This window comes from Lissotriton vulgaris, chromosome 1_1 (genome assembly GCF_964263255.1).
Source record: "Lissotriton vulgaris chromosome 1_1, aLisVul1.2, whole genome shotgun sequence".
In the NCBI taxonomy this organism is placed as follows: domain Eukaryota; kingdom Metazoa; phylum Chordata; class Amphibia; order Caudata; family Salamandridae; genus Lissotriton; species Lissotriton vulgaris.
This window is the reverse complement of record NC_141685.1, coordinates 246,602,829-246,621,843: the sequence shown is the minus strand read 5'-3', so window position 1 is coordinate 246,621,843 and position 19,015 is coordinate 246,602,829. Positions and strand designations below refer to the sequence as shown.

Sequence of the window (19,015 nt, the reverse complement as noted above, 5' to 3'; positions counted from 1 at the left end):
AAAGACCAGATTCCGCACATTCTGAGAGGAAATTCAGTATGTCTTTCAACTTGGATCCCTCAGGATCCACCTCATGTTGAAGGCAACAAACTACCCATCATTTCGATGCCGGAGAATATTGCTTACAGGTAGAAGGAGTCGTAGCTTGTTGCATAAAGTCGGCATTTGCTGCAGAAATGCCTTCAATTTGTTCATGTCTCCTAAGACTTTCCAAACCATTTACGTCAGTTGGTCTTGGAGAATGAGAGGGTGTGGCAACCTGACTGGGTCTGGGAGCAACTGAGGAAAGACTGGTAGGCGAATGGGAAGAGCCACCGTTAATTCCGAAAGAGTCGGAAATCACGATTGTGTCTTCCACAACCAAGTAACTGACACCAAAGTTGCTGACTGACAATGGACTTGGGCCGCCACTCTCTGGATCATTGCAAACAGAGGAAAGGCGTAATCCGTCTGGGGTCCACAGAAGTGGAGGAATGGGTCTGTCCCCAGGGTCATTGCGTCGAGTCTCCAGCTGTAAAATCAGGAAAGCTGGGCATTGAGCCGAGATGCAAACAGAGCTATCTGACACGGGCATTGAATATTCATGATCTCTTGAAAAAGGGAAGAATGGAGTTTCCAATCACTGTAATCTCTCAGGAATCGGGAACTGCAGTCTGCCACTACATTGTCCTTGCCCGGAATATATTCTGCCATGACTGTGATCTTCTGCGAGAGGCAGGAGTCTCAGGATATACCGGACCGCTGAGACATTGTCCAACCTCAGGAGGATGCAGCTATTGCTCTTTATGGGAGAGATTGACTTGATGGCAAAGGAACCCGCCAAAATTTCCAGACAGTTGATATGCAGTTTTAATTCTCCTGCAGATCATTAACCTCTTGTAGCAAATTCTCTGCATCGTGTGCCCCATCCCCAACGACTGGCGTCAGACTCAATGACCATGTCAGAAAAGGCTCCAAACCAAAGATAGCCCTGCCATTCCATGCTTCCATGTGCAGGAGCCACCATTAAAGCTCCTCGAGCTTCGTCCGTTAAGGGGATCATGTGATCGTAACTGAAGTTCTGTTGTAAGTAGTGACTGTATAACGCTCTGTAATGAAGAGGGCCTGGATAAATCACCTGAATCGAGGACGCTAACAGTCCAACAATCCTTGCTAGGGATCTCAAAGATATCATTTGTTTTGACAATGTAGTTTTCAGTTCTCTCTTGATGAATTTTACTTTCACGGGAGGGAGAAGTCCTTGAGCTGTCATAGAGTTTATTTGAAAACCCAAGAAGTCCACCTACTGAGAGGGAGTCTTCATGGATTTCTTGGAGTTTATCACAAAACCCAGATTCTGAATAAGTGACACTGTCCAATTCAGATGCAGCAACAGTACTGAACGATCTTGTGCCATAAGAAGCATGTTGTCTAGGGAGATGTTCATGCGAGCCACCATCTCTCTTAAGTGAGTTACTACAGGTTTCAAGAGTTTGGTGATCACCCTTGTGGCTGACGAGAGGCCGAAGGACAGGGATTGATACAAAAACCGTTGACCTTTACATTGAAATTGACGATAGTGTTGATGACAATGAAAGATCGTCACTCTAAGGTAAGAGTCTTTGAGATCTAAGCGGACCATCCAGTCCTGTTCTTGAAGAAGATCTCTCAAAATATGGATGTCTTCCATTTTGAAATGATGATACGTCACAAAAGGGTTGAACATTCTGTGGTTCAAGACTAGTCTTTGACCTCCTCCTTTCTTTTGAGCAAAAAAGACGTTGCTGCAAAAACCCTCGGGATGAGGAGTCACTGCAGCAATAGCCTGTTTTGCTAAAAGTTCTTGTAGTTTGGATTCTATAAAAGCCTCTTCTTGTAGGGACAAATGGAGCGAGGGAAGGGAGTCTTGAGAGGGGGATGAGACAATTCTATTTCGTAACCTTGAACAGTGTTTAGGACCCACGATTCTGAGGTAATATTCATCCAATTGAGTACAAAATGTTTCCGTCTGCCCCCCAAAGGAAGCATCAGAAGAAAAGGGTAAGGCATTACCTGTAGATTATCATTTTTTCAAAATCCCCAGTTGGCACCTCAGTTGAATCGGCCTCTGAAGCCCCTGGACCTCGTAGGGTAGAACGCTGCTTGGGCTGGTTCTTGGATGTAACCCCTGCATCTGGGATTGTAGCCACGTTGAGGACCTTGCGGCTGGTCGAGTGTCCTCTGCCACGACCGGACCTGCCAGGAAGGGGATTAAACATTTGCTTGAGTGAGGTCTGAGACTTGTCCAAAGAGGTGAAAGCGTTCACAAATGTTGTCATTTCCTTGACAAAGCGATCACCAAACAATTGCCATCAGCCAGTGGGCCTGGTTCTGCTGAGGCTACTTCTGCTAGTTGTGGGTCTATGCATAAAAGATCAAATTTGGGTCATTCTGACGAGAGAGCGCAATTGGCATTTCCCAAGAGACATATAGCTCTCTGAATCCAGCCTGCAAGCACTTCTGGGTGCATTGTTGCTCCTGTTTCTTGGGCTTGGAGGGCTAGTTCGAAAATCTTATCAGGGGCCGAGAAACATTCAGGAGTTTATTTTGACAAGCTCTTAGAGCTCTATCTATGTCTATCTATCTATCTACTTGCTCCATCTCTTACTCCTCCCTCCGGCTTCCTTCCCTCTGCACAACCTAAGCCACCACCACAGCTGCTCCACCACCCACTTTGGCGTCCTCCCTCCTTCCCAAGCCCATCACCCCCTCACAGCACCGACCCCCCTTTACGAGCCACATACACACATAACGCCCTATCCCCTACTAACAGTGCCTGCTCTATTATGGAGCTCACAGGCACACATACCTACACCATCAACTACCCCCCAATCTCTCAAACAAAGCATCCAAACGCTTTAAACACAATATGTTAAAACTACACCCGGAAACACCCATCTCTGATCCCTACTTCTCAACAAATAAAGGGCATGTAGCCACAGAGATCATCTTTTACACTAAATGAAGAGCACAATGGAGGAAAGCATTCCTAGATATATTTGCGATCTCCTTCACCAGAAAAACCGCACATGGTCCTCTATTATCCAGACCAATATTTACATCCGAGCTCTATGCTACCCCCCTCCGCACTCGATGCACAATTAAGACACGTCCACCTTCCTACTACACCGGCAATTACACCCATCACGGACTCACACACCACCACACTTATATCACGACCCTTACCTACAATTAAGCTCCCCTCCCCACATGATTCCCCCTTACTACTGCACCAGCACCTACACTCTTAACAGACTCAGCATCCTCCCCGGGAACGAATATTCCCCCCCCCATTGTCAAAACTACCCCGTGCAAACCCACCAATCCCACAACCACATCTCCACCGCATACCTCTATGCCTCCTGCATCCACTCCCCATTCCAGTCCACCCCTTCCTGATCTGGAGGGGGACTAGATAGGACGCCCCATAACAACCTTGAAGGCGTGCCTCCCTCTTACCACCCACGGGATGCAAACACACCTCCCACACCCATTACACTTCCACCTATCTTGCTTCCACCCTCACCAGACCCTAGACTTGAAGAGATCATAATCTTGTTACGGCAAGTCAAAGAGGAAATACAAGCTTTATCTGATGTTCTTCTGAGTCAACCCTGGAACAACAGATTTGCACGATAGACTAAATCAAACTTTCACCCGACCCACTCAGTAGTTACGTCAAGATTTTCGACCCCAAGATCGAAATCTGTTCCTTTTCACAATAAATCAACCCGCCCAATCCGCAGGACAAATCTGCTATCTGAAAAAGACTTACTCTCTCTACTACATTCCTATGAACCCTCACACCAGAATCACAACACTATGCCTCCAGATTACACACCCAAAATGGCTCCCAACACACCCCATCTCCGGCCCCTTCTTAAGTGTATACTACTAAATTGTAGATCGGCCTCAAGGCACGCAGCTGACATAGCTGACCTCATTCTCACACAAGAATCGGATTTACTAAATCTAACCAAAACTTGGCTAAATTAATCCTCCACACCCATCATTGACATACTAGAACCCCTAAACTATGACATCATCAGGCTGGATGGAATTGATAAGACAGGGAGGGGGTACCGCTTGCATACACCGGAACAATATCTTAGTAAACAGATCCATATCCCCTGTATTCCCTTCTTGTGAATACATTTGCCTTAACATCACTAGCAATGGCAAACCAGTTTGCATTCTACAAACCTTCTAACATCCACCCGGTGACAACCTCACCTTTACCGAACATTTTATAGACAAATTAAACCCAATAGTTGATTACAAAATAACTGGTGAGAAAGTCTTCTAAAAATTATCCTCAATGGGAAATATGTAAATTATGAGGCCCAGTACTGGCACTTCGCATGCAAAATTCCCCTATTCTTCCAGCCTGGGGAAGGCGGCTCCAGCGTTCGACTGATGAAGCTGCACCACGTACACTGAGACACGTTCAGGCTTCAGTAGAGGTTACATGTGTGTAGCCCAATTGGGCCACACACGCAACCTTGCTCCTGGGAGGTGCCACTCCCAAGCGGTAGTGCGAGAAGCATGCATGCCGCTGCGGCGATGCCCTGGGCCGATAATGAACAAAATGTGCAACACTAAGTTTTAATATATTCGAAATGAAGGCATAACGAGTGCCAATTATTAGGGGAAAGGGAAAATACACAATGGAGACCGTGTTGCGGTCTATGTGCCAATTGTGCAGGAAGCGCCGCTCGTGAACGCGCAGAGTGTATAGCATAAACAACAATAAGTATGCAAACTAACAGTTAAAATCAGGTAGACAAAATGTACATATGCGATCAAACAGTTCAGGATATGCAAAATAGAGAGGCACTTAACTTGACTGCAGAGCAGGAATGAAAGAGGCATTTTGTATATACTGTTCACTGTTGATTGGTGGTTTATGGAGGCGTGGTTCAAAGCCTCATGGGAAATGTAGTATTTTGAATGTTGAACTATTTTTTAATTGACTTCTGTAATTTGAGTAGTAAAGATTGAGAAGCATATTCGGAGCCATCGATCCTGCCATGAAATCTGAAACACGTCTGTGAGCAGGACAACAGGGGAGGGGCAGGCTACAGTTCAAGCTTTGATGGGGGAGGTGGGAGACAAGCAACAATGGGGAAAGCAGCGTGGATTAGTTGGTGGACGGAGCAAGCAATGTGCAAAGGCAAGTAGTGAAGGGAGGGGGGAGGGTGAAGGGATGGTTCAAGCAACAGAATACAGGCAGGGGAAAAAAACTAGTTACCTGAATCACGTCGGAAGCAGTGTACCGGCACTGATTAAGTTGAATCAATTCATGCTTGGTCCCTGGTCCACAGCAAACATTGGAAGTGATGTTTCAGCTGCACTGGCCAATAAAGACGCCTGAAAAGAAGCGTGACACTGAAGCAGACAAATGGTAACCAATGGGCTGGCTCCAAGCCATTTGTAAACAATAGGGAATCCCAAGACGGACACATGTGGTAATGCCCCGGTTACTTACCGGTAATCTTCATTACTCCGAATCCTTGTCTTCCTCGCACAGTAATTACCCATGAGCCTCCGGCTCCTACAGAAAATCCAAGCATAACAAGCGCTCTAGTCTCCCTCTCCCTCCTCCAATATGGCCCCCAGTGGCTCCATCCAACCCCATAAAGGGATACAGAAACACCAACACAACCTGAATAACCAAGCCGCAGACATGAAGCCACTAACAGGGAGGGAAGAGAAACTATACTGTGGCGAGGAAGACAAGGACTCGGAGTAATGAAGATTACCGGTGAGTAACCGGGGCATTACCTCCTCGTCCGTCTTCCTTGCCACAGAAATTACCCATGAGCCGATACCAAAGCAAATCAGCTTCATGTAAGGAAAATAGGCTACACCAGCAATGCAGCGAAAACATACTTTTAGAACAAGAGGCATAGCAACCAAAAAGGACAACCTCTCAAGTAACCCCAGCAGACAGAACAGAAGAGGCAAACGAAACAGAACCCCCACCCCCAACCTGAAGGCGGTAATGGGACATGAAGGTATGAGGGGATGACCAAGTAGCAGCCCTGCAAACATCCTCCATGGAGACCCCCTTGAAAGCAGCCCATGACACAGCAACAGACCCGGTGGACCGACCTTGAATCGGAAGAGAGGGAACCTCAGAAACAGTACCATAAGCCAACAGAATGGCCTCCCTAATCCAACGACTGACCGTGGAGAGGGAGGGTTTTAGGCCCTGACGTGACAGACCAAAATTGACAAAGAAATTGTCCATCTTACAAAAGGAAGACATGCGTGACAAATAAATCAATAAGGCACGACGAACATCCAAGAGGTGCAAAAGGATCCTCATCCGAGGAAGGATCAGGGCAAAGAACCGGAAGAACCACCTCCGCAGACCGGTGAAAATAAGAATCCACCTTAGGCACAAAAGTAGGATGAGGGCGTAAGACCACACGATCCGACAAAATGACCAAAAACGGGGCAGATCTCAGGAAAGCCCCCAACCCCCCAATACTTCTGGCAGAAGCAATGACCTCAAGAAACACAACCTTGAGCGTCAAAAACTTCAAGTCCACTGACTCCAACAGCTCGAAAGGAGCCAACTGTAAGGAACGCAACACCAAAGGAAGGTCCCAAGGAGGAGGACACAGGATAGGACGGGGACGTTTGAAAGATAGAGACTTAAAAAGACGTGCCACCAAAGGAGAAATCGAAACCAAAGGGAGGACATGAAATGCCCGAATGGCGACCCACTGAGCTCGAAGAGTCGAAATGGCCAAGCCCAACACAAACCCAACATTCAAAAAATCCAGAATGCGAGCCGGGTCCAAAGAATTCAGTGACAGCCCGCGACCCACAAACCAAGAAGCAAAATTATCCCAATGTTTAGCGTAGGACTTCAGCGTATAAGGCCTCCGGGACTGCTGAATGACCCCAGCAACAGTCAAGGAACACCCATCACGCATCAGTGAATCCCTCTCAAGAGCCAAGCCCGCATACCCAGGGACCTGAACACTAGCAGAGGAAGAAGAGGCCCCAGCAGAGGGTAAGGTACAAATGGCAAGGCCCACCCCAGAGTCACAGCCAATTTTAACAACAGTGGATACCAAGGGCTACGACACCATCCCGGAACCACCAGAAGGACAAAGGACCCCTCCTTCTTGATCTTCTGCAAGACCGCCGGAAATAGGGGAACAGGGGGAAAGGCATACAAGAGTCCCCTCGGACAAGGGAAAGATAGAGCATCCACTCTCCAAGCATCCCGGCAAGGCATAATCGTGCAAAAACAGTGGACCTTGGCATTTGACTGGGAAGCAAAGAGGTCCACGATCGGAGACCCAAACATCCTCACCAACCTCCGGAACATCAATGTTGTCAGGGACAAAGACCCCATGGAAGGAAACACTCGGCTCAGACAGTCCGCCACATTGTCCTCTCGACTGGGCAGGTAAATGGCAGACAGAGACGCCAGATTCAATTCCGCCCAAGAACAAATCTGATGACCGAGGCAACTGAGGGAAAGAACTCTGCAACCCCCTTGATGGTAGACATAGGACATCACCACCTGATTGTCCGTCCAGACTTGCACATGGTGACCCCGAAGAAGATCTGAGAAGTCCAGCAGACCCAATAGAACAGCCTTCAGTTCTTTGAAGTTGGAGGAACAAGACACCATTGAGGGAGCCCAAACCCCCTGGGTCTACGAATCCCCCACAGTAGCACCACAACCCAGCAGGCTGGCATCTGTAGTGAGAACGCGGGTGGGAACAATCAGAAACGGGCGGCCCCTGGACAGATGACCCTCATCCAACCACCAACCCAGGACCACTCGAACATCCTCGGACATAGGAATCAAAACATTGATATCTGGGGAACAGGGGTCCCAATGCAACAAAATATGGGACACACCGGATACATGTGGAGGCGAGCCCATGGCACCGTGAACAAAGACGGCGACATCAGACCCTGGACCCTCAACCACAGGCTCACAGGATGAGAAGGCCCCCACAACAGGGAATGAACTGCAGACATCAGGGACAGAATCCGAGCATGGGGCAGGAACACCATCCCCAACTGAGTCTTGAAAAGAGACCCAATGAAAGTCAATTCCTGCGCAGGAACCAGTGAGGATTTCGGCACATTCACTAGGAATCCGTGATGCTCCAGGACATGGCACACTCTCTGGACATACAACTCCGCCTTAGAAAGAGAAGAAGCAGAAATCAAATATTGTTCAGATAAGGAAAAACACTAATGCCCTCCACATGCAAATGTCCAATAAGCGGAGCCAGAACCGTAGTAAAAATCCTGGGAGAAGAGCAGAGCCCAAAAGGTAATACCTGGAACTGGTAGTGATGACCCAGGACGCAGAACAGGAGAAACCTCTGAGAGTCCGGGTGAACAGGCACATCCAGAGAAGAATCCCTCAAGTCTATCGAGGTCAGGAAATCTCCCTGAGACACCGGAGGAAGGATCAACTGTATCGAAACCATTTTGAACTTCTGGTGAGGAATGAAAATATTGACCCACTTCTAGTCCATCACAACCCGAAGATCCCCGGTGCGTTTGGACACCAGAAATAGAATGGAATACACGTCCAACCCCAAATGATCGTCGGGCACAGGAATCACCGCATTTTTTACTACCAGGGATTCGATGCCTTCCAAAAGCGCCATCCGTCTTAGAGGGTCTCTGGGACAAGGAGTGGATCTGAAACAGTCTGGTGGAGTCTGGGTAAACCCAAGACATAAACCCTCCTAAACCACCTGAAGCACCCACAGGTCTGACACAGTCTTGCGCCAAGATTCCATGAAGCAAGTGAGGCGACCCCCAACTGGACCCACACCAGGAGCGATCCAGTCATGATTTTGAAGCAGGAGCGGAGGAGGCAAAAGCACTGGAGAACTGGGACTTATCAAAGGAAGGAGCACCCCGGCCACGCCCCCTCCCACAAAAGGGCTGACCAGCACGGCCCCTCCGAGAAGGACCAAAAGCTCTCTGAGAACCCCAAAAAATAATTTTGAGCTTGTAAAGCGCACTGCTACCCGTAAGTTTCCTGGCACTGTATAACACTGGGGAACCCGTCCTGGCTTTCCATGTGAGATGGTCCCTATTGGGCACCCACAAGGTGAAACCAGGCATTCCCGGCGTTGATGGGGCCGTTTGTGGAGATTAAGCAAGCTATTGCCCAGAGTTGCTGAGTGGAACCCATGGTTAGAGTGGCACCGAAGGCGAGATTTATCGAGCCCGCTGACATTGGCCCAACACCCTGCCGCGTCGGGAATTGATCCCTGATCCCGGGCCGACCGCTGCTTCTGGGTCTGCCGCCTCTAATCAGTGAGCCACACTACTCCACAGAAGCAACCAGCCCGCTCAGGAGCAAAGAGCTTACGGTCCTCTACCGTCTTCTTCACCATCTCATCCAATGGGGAATCAAACAGCTTAACCCCAGAAAAGGGGATCTTCATCAGGAGACCCTTCTGCGCAGCATCAGCCTTCCAGGAGCGGAGCCACAACTGACGTCTCGCAGCGACAGAAGACCCAGCCGCAGAAGCCACCGCCCCCAACTAATCAAAAGAAACATCAGAAAGCAGGCGAACCTGCTGCTCCATCATCGCCAGAGTAGAAGAGACATCCTCCCCTTGGTCCAACAATTCAGACAGAGACTGAAAATCCTTAAGCAAGGACTGGATCGTGTAACAGGAATAGGCCGCAGCTCGAATGGAAAAATTAGCAGCCGCAAAAGTGCGCTTCACCGCACCATCCACCTTCCGATCGACAGGGTCAGCAGGAGAGGAATCCTCAGAAACAACAGCCCCATGAGACGACATACTGGCCATCAAGGAATCCACCTTGACCGAGAAAGGAAACTTCACGGCAAAATCCTAGAGAGGATAGCGTTTATTCAGAAAACGCGGAAAGGACCCCTTGTCCACATCCTTCCATTCCGACTCCAAAACCTTCAACACTGAAGAATGAATGGGCAAAGACTCAGGCTCAGGACGCTGATACTGGGAGAATAAATCATCATCAAGATGGGACACAGAATCAGGAAACACCCAATTTTTGCGAACATATCCAGGGACCAACTTAAGATCCGCCCCTTGCACAAAGTGACCCTTCACGTCAACATCCTCCTCAGCGTCTGAATCAAGAGCAGGAGCGTCATCACATCTGGCCCTTTTATCAGCAGGAACAGGCCCCTGACTCTGCAAGGCAGCAGTCACAGCAGAGTTAATCATTTGTTGCAACAACTCCATAGAAGGAATCGTCACCCCAGAAGTAGAAGCCCCTGAAAATGAACCAGGATCAGGCATGTCCGAAGAACCACGCTCCATGGTCGCCATATACGAGGGAACAAACACAGGCAAATGAGAACCCCCCACGCCCGGTATAAAAGGACCCGAGGTTGCTAGGCAACCATTCCAATAACCAAACACACGCCCCCAAAGTGAATAAGAACGCATGCAGACCGGCGCGCGCACCGCTTCCAAATCACCCAGACGCGGCACCATGTAAGCGGTAGGGAAAAGAGGAACCCCCGCTCCCTAATGAGAATCGCACCCGGCCGCGCTATGTCCGCTCAGCAGGACGCGCGGTCGGGAAAGAGCAAAACCTGAAAACGGCCCCGCTCAGCAGGATCACAGGTGCCCCCACACAGCGCGAGGTCCAAAGCGACCGAGCACAGAAAAACAAACGCCTCCAAGGTCCGCTACAGCAGGGCAAGGAGCGCGGAGGCAAACGCATGGGGAATAAAACAAAGTAAAAAAACGAAAACAACAATAACATAACATCCCCCATCGTAATACCCAAGGCCATAAGGGGCTGCTCAAGCAAGACCCCAGCCCCACTCACCTGACCATCAGGGAGACAGCACTTGGAGTATTGCAGAAAAAAAGAACAGGTCGTGTTGGTGTTTCTGTATCCCTTTATGGGATTGGATGGAGCCACTGGGGCCATCTTGGAGGCAGGGCCGGTCCTAGGCATGGGCGGTATGGGCAGCTGCCCAGGGCCTCGCGCTCAGGGGGCCCCACCGCCAGCCCCGCAGAGTAGACCACAGAGCAGGGGGCCCAATATGAAATGGGGGAAAAGCGCTGCGCGCACTAGCGCAGGCAGTAAGGCACTTAGAGGGGCCTCACATCTTCCCTTTCGCCCGGGGCCTCAGAAGGCCTAGGACCGGCTCTGCTTGGAGGAGGGAGAGGGAGACTAGAGCGTTTTTTATGCTTGGAGTTTCTGTAGGAGCCGGAGGCTCATGGGTAATTACTGTGGTGAGGAAGACGGACGAGGAGGTAATGCGTGGGGAGGCTCTGACACCTTCGGGTAATGTTCGCGTTATAGAAAATCGCTTTAAATAAAATAAAATAAACATACCACCAGAAGAGGGCAAATAAGGGAAGCCATGGCTACACCTGTTAGAGCTAGGAGTCTCAACACTGTGCATCACCAATGCAAGAATATACATTAGCAGTAAATCCTTAAAAGCTTAAAAACAACAGATAGTGAAACTCACCTACAAACTGTAAGGTTTCATATGAACGAGAATATTTCTCCCAAATATATATATTTACTTTTTCTACTGAGATACATTGACTCCAGCAGTTTTTATTTGCATAAATGTGCTCGTATTTGAAAATCCGTAAATGGAATTTTACTGGTATGTTGTTTGTATGGTTGCATACTTTCATGATTTTCATTTAAGGAAACCGAATATTTTTTTTTTGATTGAATGACATCCATGAATAAGTCTACCCCTGGATACCCCTCTTTATCTCCAGTTTATGTGGCTTTCCGTATATACATATTTTTTCGCTTTTATAATAGGCCCCCAACTCAATGTATGGGGATGACGAAGTGCAACTCCACGATGAGCAGTCCCATTTATGACGACTTTGATTGAAGCCTTTCACACTAGATATCTGAAATGTAACACCACAAGACAAAACCACGTCTGTGCAGCACGATGTGGGCGACACACACACACACGAGTTGTAGGAATTCTAGTGCGCGACGCATGCGCAGTGCCCGTAATCCACAGCGCGTGCGCAGTGCCTTTAAAGATGACGTCACGGGATGCGGAATGAACGCCAAGACGACAGTTGCAAGCAGCTAACCTTTGCACGGAGTGAGCTTGTGGGAGGCTTTGTGTGCTCACTTGTAGGCACGTAAAAGAAAGGGGAAGTGCTGTATATTTTTTAAGTTAACTAACAAAAATGTAATAAAAAGCCAACTGGAGATGCCGGGGATTGAACCCGGGGCCTCATACATGCAAAGCATGCGCTCTACCACTGAGCTACATCCCCTCACGTTGGAAATTGTGGAGCAATGCATTCAAATCTATACTGTCTAACACTGCTTCACTGTTTTTATATAGTTTCTTTTTTGTTTGTATGATATTGAAATAATTATACAACACTGAGTTACTACTACCTATTATGTTAACAATCGTCTATGAGGGGGCGCTGGAATCCCTTGCCTTCAAGGTTGCAAGGTTTTCAAGCAACTTGAGTGACATTTCCATGGTTTCACTGGGCCTACGATTGACATTCTACTGCCAAATGCACCCTGACTCAATCTGACGTGAGGAAAACCAGGCAATGAAGTTCCTTTAAGGAGACGAAAAGAAGAAATTGCCCCCTTTGCATCTCGGGAAGTTCTGGGAAAGGTAAACAACTCCAAAAGCCCTGAAATGGAAGGCCCCTAACAGTACTCCCCCTTTCCTGTTATGATGGCATGAGATCCATGGACACTTCAGTGTACCCACTTTTCAAGGGGGTTCTTCTTACTGAATCCATATTTTTTGCTTCAATAGTGGCATTGTCATCAGGGCCAGGTAAAGTAAGAAATATTTGTAACCTCATATTCTAAAAACATCACTTTTAATAAATGGTTCTCAATGCAGTGATATAATCTGAAGTGAAATAAAGTACAAAAGTAAACCACTTTTCAATGTTAAAAAAAACACTTTTTTGAGATTTTGAAACAAACTGGTCATATTTGTGTATGGCATGTTGCATGATTTACATGGCCAATCTTTTCATGACTCAGCTCATGTGTGAACTGTTGGAGCCAAGCCAGACCCATGGCTCGGTTACGACTCAGCTCTCCTTGTTATTATGCATTGTTATTATGTTGGCTTGCCAACCTCGTCACAGTCTACAGTAACAGTGGCTTGAAGTCACTGTTACTACAGTCAGCCGAACCGGCTGTTATTGCCAGGCCTTGACACAACAAAGAAATTATTAGAGAGGTGTCTCACCACACAGGGGTGGCTCCTCTCGATGGCGGAGGAGCGTCGCCCCACTGGCTCAGAAAACAGCACCTGAAAATAAAACTATATACTATTGTTATAAATGGGGGTCTCTAGTTGGCAATGGCTAGCGCCAATGTCCAAATAGGGACCCTTCTTCCTAAGTCAGGGCAAGTGGGCTACCCCCTTTGACAACCCCTGCTCAACTCTGTGGTAACGTAGCATGAGCAGTTAAGTCTATCTCAGAGGCTGTGTGTGAAGCATTTATGACCATGCACAATAAGGCAGTAATGACACCACAAAAGGACACAACTCAGGTAGGTATAGAAAAATAGTATCTTTATCTAAAGCTTAACTCAAGACTCTCAAAACAGTTTAACAATCTACAACGTACGTAAATCAGTAGTGACTTAAAAAGGCAAAAACAAATTCACCAGAACGTGGCACAGACTGAGTTCAAGGCCGAGGTCTACACAACCCGTTGGGCACCAGATATGTGTGGTTGGAAGGGGACTCAGCACGCAGCTTCTCGAAGAAATGGAGACGGTGACAGACGGACTCCCAGTGACCACAAGTCTTGGCTGCAGGGGTCCGCAGTGTGCACCCACAATGATTCGGGCACCCGGGGACAGGCAGGCTCTCCGCGGCAGCAGCACATGGCTGCGGCGGCCTGGGCTGATGATGGCGATGACTCTCATTGTGCGGCTCCGTGATGGGCTCACAGTGGCAGCAGCTCTGTCTTAGCTGCGGCGCCCCACGAGACCATAGCGACAATCCTCGGGAATGGTGAACAAGGTGCGGGCACACAGCGGCGGCAGCTCTCCCTTAGCTGCGACTGCCCACAGGACAAATTATGGTGAGGCAAAATTGGCAAAGGTGTGGGCACTCAGCGGCAGTAGGTCTCTCTTAGCTGCGGCGGCCCACAGGAAAAATCACGATGATGCACAGTTGGCAAAGGTGCGGGCATTCAGCGGCAGCAGCTCTCTCTTAGCTGCGGCTGCCCACAGGACAAATCACGATGATGCACAGTCAGCAAAGGTGCGGGCACTCAGCAGGAGCAGCTCTCTTTTAGCTGCTGTGGCCCACAGGACAAGTCACAATGATGCACAGTTGGCAAAGGTGCGGGCACTCAGCGGCCGCAGCTCTCTCTTAGCTGCGGCAGCCCACAAGACAAGTCACGATGATGCACAGCTGGCAAAGGTGTGGACACTCAGCTGCAGCAGCTCTCTCTTAGCTGCAGCAGCCCACAGGACAAAGGATGATCTCGACCAGGCTGGCCCAATGGTGGGCACTCAGCGGCTACAACTCTCTCTTAGCTGCCGCAGCCCACACAGATTCAGCGGAGTTTCCGAAGGTTCAAATTAAGGTGGTCTCTCAGCAGCGGTAACTCTCTCTTAGCTGCAGCAGCCCACACAGATTCAGCGGAGGTTCCGAAGGTTCAAATTAAGGTCATCTCTCAGCAGCGGTAACTCTCTCTTAGCTGCAGCAGCCCACACACAGATTCAGTGAAGGTTCCTAAGGTTAAAATTCAGGCGGGCTCTCAGCAACTCTCACATTCAGGGAACAAGGGTTACCAGTCCGCGCTCCTCATAGTAGAACTAGAGGCTCCCGATAACTTGACGAAGGCCTCACCTGCAAGTAGAATTCCTCACACAGAGATTCTGATGGCTGATGGGGTGAAGTCTAATGTCCCTGAGACTTCAGCAGGAGGCGCTCTCGATTCAGGCCCTCGGTTAGTTTCTTCAGCAAGCTTGGTGAAAGTTTCAAAGTCCTTTCCTCTGTTCACTCGGACAGAATCTCGTCACAAATCACTCAGTCCAGCCAGAACCAGTTCGGTGGGGTTGGGGAACACTTGGTTTATGAGGCGACATCCAAAATGACGGGGTCTGCTGTCAGATGCTTAGTAGGAGGTGAAGCCATCATTCACCTTGCCAGGCCCAGCTATGCTCAGATCAAAGAGTCACCTCTCCCCAAGCGCTGAATGCTGATCTCTCTCTCCAGCCAGGTCTGACCCAGCTGTCCCTGCTGCTCCAAAGCCAGACAGCCAATACACATACTAGCAAAGCCTACAGGAAAGCTGAGGCAAGAAAATTCTGTGTTTCCAGAAGAGGCATTTTCGAACATGGGATATATACAGGGACCTTACTAAAAGGTGTAGCTCAATGTCCTGAGCTAAAACATATCACATTCGAATTTCCTATCAGGTTCCTGGGGTCAGATAGGACTATGGAAGGTGATCCTCGGCCTGCCCATTGTGGCCTATGAGAACGGATAACTTCACAATAGTAAACAGTGAAATGGAGGGTAACTCGCTATTAGAACATGCTACACAGACCTAGGCGTTAGGGTTGTACCAATTCATATAGTCATCTTTACACAGGGAGAATTCGCTCAGTGGCACAGTGCCCAGAGCATCTAAATCCAGCAAAAAACACATGCGCACTTAGTTTCTCCAACGGGGCTTGAACAGCCGGGTTGGAGAAACAAAATGAAAGCAGCGCAGGGATTACACAGGGAGTCTGTGATGCTCTCCCAGTGTCTGCTGGGACAAGAAAGCAGGAAGAACACCTGGGTGAGACACAGGAGGATGTCGGCAGCTTCAGGTACATTTTATTTTTTTTAAAATAATGATTAAACTCTCCCTGTGCTCCCCTTTCCGCACAACCCTGGATCCCCTCCACCCGCCCCACCACTTTTGGTTTGTAGCGGCTGCCACTGTCACCACATACACTCCCCAGAAGCTACGTCTCTGGAAGCTAGACATATTTGCCTTAAATTATTGGTGATGGTTGAATTATAACATGCTTTGGGATCCGGGTTGGACCACACAGGCAAGGGTCCGGGTTGGTCCACACAGGCAAGGGTCTCTGAGACGTGGATGAGAATGAATGTTGCACTAGGCACACGATCCCTGAGACCCTTCAAACCCCATCAATTCTTCATGTGCTTTTTATTCGCCCTTTTTAGGTCGAGGACCTAAAGGCTGCGCTTGCGCAGTCTTTGGTTGGAGATTTAATGTTTTTGAGATGGGGCTTGAACCCGCCTCTCTCCTCCACCTCTCCTCCATTGGCTGGCTTCCTAAACTGAGGCCAGCCATTGGAGGAGAGGGGCATCACTCCAATCAAGCCCTGTCTCTTTCGGATTCGGGGGCGTGTTTTTGGCGTTCTTTCCACCTGTGACGTCATCCGTCACTCAGAACGCCAAAACACGCCCCCGAATGCGAAAATGCTCGGAGCTTTGCGGCCGCCATTTTCCTGCTCCTTAAGATGAGGTAGGCCGCTGCTGTCCTCGTTCCCCACCGTGTTTTTTTTCCGCCCCCTTCCGCTGTCCGTGTCTTTGTTCCCGCCCCCCCTCCCGCTGATTAGGTCGGCTGCTGCTGTTCTCGTTCCCCGCCTTTCTTCCGCCCCCTGGAGTGAGCAGTTCCTTCGTAGCTTAGCAGGGAGGGTTTGCCTCCGAGGAACTGTTCACAGCGTCTTGAAGAGTAAGAAGGGTGCGTGTCTTGCGAAAGTGCCACGGGGAAGTAGTGAGATGTGTGAAATGAAAAGGGAAGAGGCGGGGAGAAGCATTCGCTGTGTTTGCCAGACACGACAGAGGCAGATGGAGCGGGGGCATTTCCAGCTTTTTGGTTGTTGTCACAATAACACCATGTGACTTGCGTCGCACAGGATGAGTTGCACGTGTCAGCCACTGTTACACAGCGGGTTTTGTTCGTGATGCAGGGATCGGTGTCCTTCATCCCCAAGGTCGGGCCAGCCTACAATGGCAGTTCGTCACCACCCTACCAAAGGGAGAAAGTCGGTGACGTGTGAGGCAAATCTTTGGTGCCCCCATTAGATTCTGTGTCAAAGCTTAGCCATTCAAGGGGACCGGTGCAAACAATATCCTGGCTCTGGTACTTTATACAAGCGTTCGTACCCCTGGAATGCCCTGCTTCGATGTTTAGTGCATCGTTGAAATGTCACCATACATCACACACATTTATGTTTTTTACTGCCTATTCTGGCGTCAAACCATGTGCCCCACCCGTCTGAGTATTGGTCGACTGCGGTGCTATGTTAACGGAGCAGTTTCTTGAACAAAACAGCCGGGTAATTCTGTACATACGATTGTACGGCCTGTGTGATAGAGACTGAAAAAAAGCGTTTACTGTTATTCCGACACGTGCAATAGAAGTGTGTAATTGTTTAAATTCTGCTCGGTGAATAATTTTAGAAACACACCATAATAATGTTCTTTTTGCGGTTTGTTACGTAATATAAAAGGAACAGAGTTTGTGCCTGCTTTCACATGTACATTGTCAATACCATAGTTAAGTGTGTCTTGCAGTGAAACAAAGCAAAATAATGAAATGTAATTTCTCTCTCATTTCCTGGTGTAGAATTTCAGTTTGAAACACATAATGCTTACACTATTAGTATGACATAAGCAGGAAAATTTGTGCGAATTAAAAGGAACTTTTTGCACCGGTGTTAGTGGCAGTGCCATTGTGTGATGATAAATGCACACCAGATTGCTATACAAACCTCTGCATGCAGCGCTGGACTCCTAAACAAATGAAACTCATTTTTCTTGCCTTCTGCCCCCTGATTGCAATCGTTTTTCTTGCCTTCTGTCCCCTTATTGCACTCGTTTTTCTTGCCTTTGCCACCCTGTTTGTGCCGTTTTTCTTGCCTCTGCCACCCTGTTTGGCGCTGTTTTTCTTTCTCTGCCACCCTGTTTGTGCCGTTTTTCTTGCCTCTGCTCCCCTGTGCCATTTTTCTTGCCTCTGCCACCCTGACGGATCGTTTTGAACTGTAAACTTAGTTGATAGCATCTGTGCATTAAAGGTGTGTTAGCGGCGTTATGTGAAACCAAGTGCATAAGAAAGAAGCGCATTCGAGGCGCGATCTGCATTGTACTTGAATTGCGTACAGGCAGAAGCTCTCCACAGGCTGCATTTAAGACTCGTGGCCTTTTGAGCCCGCTGACTGCTTCATATCTGGTGCTCTGCGTGTAAGACTGGTCGTTAAGTTAATTGAACAGCTGCATAGATGTCTAAAGACTAAAGTTTATGAATTACAGTGCTGCCCAGAATTATAAGTCTGTAATCTGCTATCTTGGGTTGTGCTTGCTTCGTGGTGGACGTGTGGTGTGATGCTTGCGTGCAACCGGTAGTGATTAAGTAAACACTCCCCTGCACACCCAGTTAGTGAGACTTTGAACCCTTGCCTTCTGCCCCCTGATTGCACTCGTTTTTCTTGCCTCTGCTCCCCTGTGCCATTTTTCTTGCCTCTGCCACCCTGTTTGTGCCGTTTTTCTTGCCTCTGCCCCCCTGTTTGTGCCGTTTTTCTTGCCTCTGCCACTCTGTTTGTGCCGTTTTTCTTGCCTCTGCCCCCCTGTTTGTGCCGTTTTTCTTGCCTCTGCCACCCTGTTTGTGGCGTTTTTCTTGCCTCTGCCCCCCTGTTTGTGCCGTTTTTCTTGCCTCTGCCACTCTGTTTGTGCCGTTTTTCTTGCCTCTGCCTCCCTATTTGTGTCGTTTTTCTTACCTCTGTCCCCCTGTTTGTGCCGTTTTCTTGATTCTGCCACCGTTTGTGCTGTTTTTCTTGCTTCTGCCCCCCTGATTGTGCTAGTTTTCTTGCCTTCTGCCCCCTGATTGCACTCATTTTTCTTGCCTTCTGCCCCCTGATTGCACTAGTTTTTCTTACCTCTGCTCCCCTAATTGTGCCATTTTTCTTGCCTCTGCCCCCCTGATTGTGCTATTGGCAATGTAAATGACAATGCCATTTATTT

At 48.7% G+C, this 19,015-nt stretch overlaps 1 non-coding gene across 1 annotated transcript; it reads right to left on the bottom strand.

Moving 5' to 3' along the window:
* Positions 1-12,227: 12,227 nt before the first annotated feature.
* Positions 12,228-12,299, bottom strand: TRNAA-UGC (transfer RNA alanine (anticodon UGC)). Its single transcript has one exon. It is a non-coding gene; the product is annotated as a tRNA-Ala (tRNA).
* Positions 12,300-19,015: the final 6,716 nt, after the last annotated feature.